This window comes from Vulpes vulpes, chromosome X, assembly GCF_048418805.1.
Source record: "Vulpes vulpes isolate BD-2025 chromosome X, VulVul3, whole genome shotgun sequence".
In the NCBI taxonomy this organism is placed as follows: domain Eukaryota; kingdom Metazoa; phylum Chordata; class Mammalia; order Carnivora; family Canidae; genus Vulpes; species Vulpes vulpes.
In genome coordinates this window covers 113,570,347-113,578,944 of record NC_132796.1, presented here as the reverse complement: position 1 = coordinate 113,578,944, position 8,598 = coordinate 113,570,347, and positions in this window count along the sequence as shown.

Here is an 8,598-nt window from a genome sequence, read left to right as displayed (position 1 = left end):
AGGAAAATCTAAGCTATCAACAGCCCTCACCAATTCCCGTTGAGTCATCTCCTTGTATCTCTTAAGCACAACCTCACTTGTAGTCAGTTTTTGCACTGAGCCACAGTTTTCATGAAGGAGAGCTTACGGAAGAGGTGCCAGGAGCTCGAGATCCTAATTAATTTTGCCACTGTTTGACCACAAGCATGAAAGGCTGGTTGGATTTGAGTTTCTCATAGACTAATGCCAGTTGTCAGGGAAAGAAGAAAAATGCTTACTCTATGGTTTGTGAGGTCCGCCCCCCAAGTTTTTATTTAAATTCCAGCTAAATACAGTACAATATTAGTTTCAGGTGTAGAATTTAGTGATTCATCAGTTACATGCAACACCCAATGCTCATCACTACAAGTGCCCTCCTCAGTACCCATCACCCGACTAACCCATCCCCCACCCACCTCCCTCCATCAATCCTGAGTTTGTTCTCTATCCTTAAGAGTCTGTTTCTTGGTTTGTGTCCTTTTCTGCCCCTATGTTCGTTTGTTTTGCTTCTTAAATTCCAGATATGAGTGAAATCATATGGTATCTGTCTTTCTCTGACTGACTTATTGCACTTAGCATGAGTGAAATAATTGGAGAGGAAGATGCAGGAGAGGGATAAAGGATAGGATCAGACGTATATACCACAAGGAAACAGATGTAGGCCTGGAGAGAACTAGCAGGTCTCTGACATCCCGGCCTGAAAACATCCTCCCTACAAGGCAACTTCATTAACAGACCCACGTTAGCAGGGATGTTGTATTTGTTTGCTAGACCTGCCATAAAAAAGGTACCACAAACCAGGTGGCTTAAACAAGAGAAATTTATTGTCTTATTGTTCTGGAGGCTAGAAATCCAAACTCAAGGTGTCAGCAGGGCACTTTCTCTTAGCATGCCTTTCTCTTAACTTCTGACGTTGCTGGCAGGCCTCGTGTTCACCCCAGCCTCTGCCCCACCATCACATGCCCTTCTCCCTGTGTGCATCTCTGTCTTCTTATAAGGACATCGGCCATGGGTCAGGACCTACCCCATACCAATATGACCTCATCTTAACTATTTGCAGATGCAGAAGCCTATTTCCAAATAAGGTCACATACTGAGGCACTAAGAGTTAGGATTTCAACATGTCTTTTGGGGGGAGACACAATTCAACTCATAATAGAGGTGAATCACACCACATTTGCTGTACCAAAATCCACAATGTCGGGGGCACCTGGGGGGCTCAGTGGTTGAGCATCTGCCTTTGGCTCAGAGCATGATCCTGGGGTCCTGGGATTGAGTCCTGCATCGGGCTCCCTTCAGGGAGCCTGCTTCTCCCTCTGCCTGTGTCTCTGCCTCTGTGTGTGTCTCTCTCTCATGAATAAATAAATAAAATCTTTTTTAAAAAATCCACAATGCAGACTGCTGAAGAGGCCATCACATGCTACACTGGTGGTTCTCAAGCCTGCCCGCCCGGGGACCCTTACACTTGGCAATGTCTGCAGACATTTTTGTTGTCTGATCTGATGGAGTGAGAGGGAAGGTGCTCCTGGCATCTAATGGGGAAGGGCCAGAGATGTTGCTGAACATCCTACAGAGTATAGGAGTACAGGACAGCCCCCTACAACAAAGAAATATCTGGCGCATAGTGCCAAGTTGAGACCCCTGTGCCACGGTAACAAAACCTTGTCTGCCTCTCACACTTTCCCCATCAGAAGACAGTCCCTCTCTACCCAATCAGCTCCCAAAGGGCTCTCTCTCGCTCTCTCTCTCTTTCTCTCTCTCTCTCGCTCTCTCTCCTTCTGAGGAGCCTTCAGGGGCCCTTTGCCTTCAAGTCCCGTTTACTTCCATCTCATTATGACTTGCCAATTCGAGGCAGGATCTTCAAATTGATGATTTCTAAGGTTTCTCCCTCTGCCATGCTGCTTGGCTCCTGCCTGCCTGCAGCGCCAACAGATGAAGTTGTGAGGGCTGCTGGCTTCCTTGCATCTAATCCTGAGCCTCAGCAGCAGCAGGGAAGGTGGCAAATGTTCAGTAGCAGTTGTTGGCAAAGAAGCACAGCAGTGGCCAGCCCTGATGATGCCACTGCATGCACAAAAGCCACTTTAGCAAATTTCTCCTATGTGGTCAGATTTGCAACCAGGACAAAGCCCTCTGCTGTGCGTGGGTTCTGGGGAAAGGAAAACACAGAGCTCCTTCTTAATTCTGTGCTGGTTAAGTAGTTTGGATGAGTGGCTGGGATCTCATTTTTAATTTCACTTCTGCTATTAATATTGGTAGATTAATTTGATCTGTGAGACGCAATGGGGGATGGATTTATGTGGCAGTAAAATATAAAGCAGAAAATTTTCACATGAATGTAGTTTTATCTAAAGTAAAATGGCTTCTGCATTGATTAGGCTCTGGTCAGCAAACCATAATAAAGTACACCCTGGTTTGCTAGATTACATTAATTAATGAATGATTGCTGATTAACATTAAATAACCTTCTGATTAGGCACCAATGTGATTTTTTTGTTCCCTGCTTTATAGAGTCTTTGGATTTCTATTCTTGTCTCTTAACATTATTATGTTTGTTAATCGAATAAATATGTGTCAGAATTCAGTAATTCACCCTACAACTCCTGGTCCATAACATCAAATAGTGACATAGACTTGTATTTAATTAAGGAGGAAAATGTCTTTTCTTAAAATTTAGCATTTGGGCCCTAGTTACCTGCTGTTTTGCATTGGTTTGGATTTGGGATTGAGGAATTGGTAAAATATTCCTATTGTTCTTTTATTTTCAGATCAGCTGTGCAATTGCAAGACAGCATTCACCCTTGCTCAAAAAACAAGTGGCCTAAGAAAGGTAGTTAGGGCTCTCAGACAGTCTGAATCTGTTTCTAGGGCAAAAATTTCCTTCCTCCCGCAGCACCCTTTTCTAGTTCCCTTTGCCCAGAGCTCCCCCATGTGATTTGTTACTACAATTGTTAAGAAACTGCCAATGGAAAAATCCAGTTCTTTCAGGTTTAGAAATGCCATGCCTCCATCTTAAAGCACTCATCTCAGAAGAAATTTGACTGGATCCTCAACTCCATCAGAGGACATGAAATATGACTGAACAGGGATTTGTTTAGAAATTCCCTGCACACCTTTTTTTTATTTTGGTATATTTTGCTTGGGTTTGAACAAGCATGCCCCTGTTTCTGGAAGTGTGGCACGTCAGGAAGTGACTCTGCTGGGGTAAAGGGAAGGAGAATTCTATACTCTTCAATTTTTATCAGAGTGTGAGCTAGTGGTCAGATGCAGAGGATGATGTACTGAATTCCTTCAACTTAATCATTTTTAGTTTTATAACTTAATATTTTTCATTTTACCATTTATGAAATATTTATATTATGCAAAAAGTAATATCACTCTTGTATTTACCACCCAGATTTAACAGAAGTTAACATTTCGCCATATATGCTTCTGAATTTTCTGTTTAAGATCTAAAATGTTATAGCTTAAGCTCCAAACCCCTCCCGTATCTTCCCTCCTTTTCCTTTTTTTTTTTTTAGTTCATGTCTTTTTTTTTTTTTTTTAAGATTTTGCTTATTTATTCATGAGAGACACAGAGAGAGACAGAGGGAGAAGCAGGCTCCATGCAGGGAGCCCGATGTGGGACTCCATCCCGGGTCTCCAGGATCACACCCCAGGCTGAAGGTGGTGCTAAACCGCTGAGCCACAGGGGCTGCCCGAGTTCATGTCTTTTATAAACCTATATAAAATTACTTGTCTTTGGTTTGTTGAAGTAATAGGTCAGATGGTAAGTATACCCATAAATATTCTTATTCTGGTCTCTATATGTATGCATTCATATGCAATATATACTATTGTTCTGGGTGACTTAATTTTCTAGCATCAAACCGACCCCTTCTAGGTTTCAGTCCTAGGAAAACATTAATGTATGTGCCTAATGAGACATGTACCTTAGAGTATATTTATTGTAGTACTGTTTAGCGAGACAGAAAGTCAATGTAACCCAATTTTCCATCGGTAGGGGAACAGATAAGTAAAACTGTGTTTTACGCACACCGTGGAATACTATATTACAGTTAAAATTAACGGTGTACACCTATATATATTAACACAGATAAATCTCAAAAACAATGTCGAGTGAATAAAGCAAGTTACAGAAACATATGTGCAGGATGATACCATCTATTTACCTGTTTAACTCATCTGTAACTTTAATTTTTCTGATGTTTATTCCTTCACATTTAAAACACACATCTCAAGATAGTGTTTCACAGTTATGTCATTCAAATTCTTCTCCAGTTTGCAGAGCACTTTCATATACACAGCCTCATTAATAAAGGCAAATGGGAAGATAAAGGCGTACATGTTAAAAAGTGCTTCTTCAGCTTTTGGAATCCACAGTTTTTAATAAAGTCTTAGTTAGCTTGAGAAAGCTACTTGGGTGGGTTGTATTCATATCTGTAGGACTATCCTGCCCAACATGTGAAATCCAGTAATGAACGTAAGCCTCTGACCTTGGTTGAGCCTCCTAATCAGCTACCCCTTGAACCAAAAAAGAAAAATAGGAAGTCACTTTCAGGAAGGGCCACCCTTGGTGCTGCTTCTATAGATATTTCACTCCATAAAATAATCTGAATGTTTCTACGAAGACTCCTCAGAGGAAGGCATAAAATAAGTTCCCTGTTTAAACTTTCTAAATTCTTCTAGAATGTAAACTGATGCAGCTTTATCACATAGTAGGTCCTCAAGAAGATAGCCCTAATACATAGTTCTTTCCAACTCCCTTCTCTCATTATGGAGAAGCCAAATAATTAAAAGGCAGGAATCATAACCCTATCTTTACATCCTTCGGGGCATGGTTTTTGCACAGGAGAGCTGGTCAACAAAGATGGAAGGCAATACAGAGCAGTGGAAAACATGCAAGCTGAAGTCACACTAAACAGGCTTACCTTTGGGATGTCTGACTGGCTTGGTCAGTAGAGCCCATGTGACTCTCGATCTTGGGGTAGTGAACTTAAGTCCCACATTAGGTGTAGAGATTACCCTGAAAAAAAATAAAGATAAACAGGCCTGCCTTCAAGGCGAAGATCTATCATTTATTGAGTCACAGATCTGCAACTGACCTTGGGTTTGGGTTGCCAGATTACTTGCCAGATTCAGCAAATAAAAATCCAGGGCATTCAGTTAAAGTCTATATTAAATTTATAATATAAAAAAATTCATGGTTTATCTAAAATTAACGTTTAACTGGGCACCCTGTATTGTATCTGGGGATTCTGCTTTGAGCAAACTCATTCTCTGTGATTCGGTTTTCTCCAGAGAGACGTCCCTCAGAAAATCAGCATTCCCTATTCTCACATGGATTATGCAGAGCCCTGGCCCCTTCTGCTCCTCCAGGATGAGGTCAGGGCTACTTGACACTTAGTGCACTGAAGTCAGAGACCCTAAACAACCTACTTACAGCCCTTGCCAATAGAACCGTCCCTCCCAAAGTATAAATGGTACCTTATTCCTTATTTGAGAAGCACTGTACCAGATGCCTGTGAGATAAGGGCAGCTGTACTTATTTTACTCTTGGGCTAGGTATGTTATACTGGATAGAAATTGTTGTCTGCATCCTCCCTTTGACTATGTATGGACCTGTGCCACACACAAAAGTGGAATTATGGGATAACAAGGTAAAGAAGGAGCAGAAATCACTCCAATTCTGTTGCTATCACTCCAATGACAAGCAACAAATTCCCATTATTTAATATTCATGGTTTTCTGAGAGAAACTTTCTCTTTTACTCAGAATTTGTTCAAACAATGGACAAATGCATGTTATTTCTCTACCTTGTTATTATTTTTTTCCAATATATTATGCTATCTAAATGCCAAGCATTATAGGAATACACAGAAGGTACTATAGCCCGCATAATTGTATACTGCAAATAGCATGAAAGGAGGGAAAACAAGAGGATTCTCATCTTGTGTCTGCTCTGGAACAATTGATTAGTCCATAAGCAGAATAAAAATCACAGAATTTTGGTCTGCCTGAATCTTTGGGTGCATATCTTAGCTCATAGTAAAAACATTCCCTTCCCCTCCTAAACACATTATTACTCTCAATATTGCAGCTCTGAACCTGGTCATTCGTTGGACCAAAATCGAGGGACTAAAAGGATAATAAGCATAAAATAGAAAAGGGATATCAGCAGTTCTCTTCAATGTCATGTAACACAGTGATGCTTTAGCATCAGACACCTGTGTTCAAATTTTGGCTCTACCATTTACTAGCTCTGTCACCTTGGAAAGTTATTTAACCTCTTTGTGCATGTTTCCTAATCTGTAAAATGAGGGTAGTAACATATACCTCAAGGAGTTATAAGGATTAGAGAAATAATATATGTCAAGCACTTAGCAGAATGTTAACCAGAAAACAAGTGCTCAATAAATATTTATTATTACAGTGATCCACTCAGAGAAGTGTCCCTTCTGATACCAAGCCAACCCAAATACAGGCAGGCTAAAGTCAGCCTTAGATAACCCATGTCTGGACAATCAGGGGACTTGCCAGCCTATCTCTCAGCTCAGTAAAGCCTTCCAGAAACCACATGTGCATACACATAACACACACACACACACACACACACACACACACACACACACACACACGCCAAACAAAAAAATGGGATACCAGTTCACATATAACTCAGATTCAATCACATACATACTTAAAGAAAAAGGTTTTCATGAGCAACTTATTATTTGGGGAAAATGTGATTCATAAATTCTCAGTTGAAGATATTTGGCTCAAATGCCAGTGCCAATACCAAATGCCATTTGGAGGACAGAGTCATCTATAGAATGTCTTCCATAAAAGGGAAAAAATTAATTTCCATTTTAGCCTGTGTTTAGAAAGACTATCTCAGCTTTGCAAGTGGATGGCAATATCTCCATTTTCGTGAACCTCAAGGCCTTCCCTAGCCAGTTAGATCCAGCTCATTAGCACTTTGACTCATGATCATGTTTGACAGCATCCCTAGACAGTACCCATTCCTACCTCTTCCATATACCTTTTTATAAACCACAGGGATGGAAACACTGAAAAGTCAATTTCCCAGGCTCTCTTACAGCTACAATTCTGGATGTGAATTCTATAGCCAATGAGATGCACTTGCAGTCCCAAATCTTGGGAGGTGGAAGTGAGACAAAGGTCATCTTCCTGTGCTGTTATCACTGCTGGTTGAGTGTCATTGGGAGGTAGTGTAGGCAGCAGCACTGTTGGCAGGGACTGGAGCAGCAGCTTCCTAGCCCCTGGGTCCCAGTTACAGTGGTACCTCCTGATCCCCAAACTTCTAGTCCTTCCAAGGATTTTATAAGCACTGAACCCTGACTGATACAATTCCCTATATGCTTTAAAAGCCTTTCTATCAAAATACTTTAATAGTAGTGAGGCACGAACTCTATCTCCTCAGGGTCTGGGAATACAGCCCCAAATGAACCCTTACATGAATGAAATGTGTAAGGCTCATGTTTTATTTCAGAAATGAATGCAAAATTTGAATTCTGATTTATAATTCATGTTTGTTTTAATAAAAAAATGTTTTTAAATTTTTTACGTTTGAAGAAAATGTATGCTAGAGGAAAACACGCTATGCTTATTGTGTATCATAGATCAATGGTTCCCAAAGCAGGATTTGCATCAGTGTATGCACAGAGAATCAATAACTATAGGCTCCTGGGTCCAACATCAGACCTTCAGAATGAGAACCTCTGAAGATGCATGGTAGACCACGGAATCTGAATTTCTAAACAATTCTTAGTTGATTCTGATGTGCAGCCAGATTTGAAAACGATTTGTTTAGATCATCAGGAAAATATGCTCCTAGAATACATTCCCTCAGTTTCCCAAAAAAAATTTTCAGTGATTAAGTTGTGATTTGATATTTTGTCTGTGTTTCTATAAAGGGTAAATGGAGAAAATATTCACTCAAAGGTTTCTGTGTGTTTTATAAACATAGAAAAAAAACATTGTCCAATATGTCACTCACTGTTGTTTATAGACAATATCATACAATAAATTTCTTATTCCAAAAAAAAAATAAATAAACTTCTTATTCCTTCTTCAGTATAAATACAAAACACAAATACAAACAACAGAGCCAACCTACTTGTCTTTTTTACTTCGGAACCAGAAAGCTCAGAGCTAAACTCTTCAGTAGAGAAGTCATTCCAGATTCCTGGTACAGTTATCTCCTTCCTTCTAAATGGTTATCTCATTTCTTCTAAACAATTTGTCTTTTTAAATTTATACGTTTATTTTTATTGTTCCATTTCAGATCTTTTAATAATGTAAACAGCTTTGAATGTAGCAAGGATATAATTTATAAGTTAATTAATTGGCATTCTTTGGTTTGGGTCTGTTCAAGATGAATGACAGAACTGATTATACTGAGCAACAATTACATTCAGCATATGAAGGTCTCAGAGGATTGTGGCAACATATGCTCCCCTTATATCATTATTTATTTAGACCAAATTTTCATTTAAAAAAATCCTTGAAAATGCAGGGGGAGAGGAGTTTAAAGTTCTTTTCTAAAGAAATGCCTATTTTACT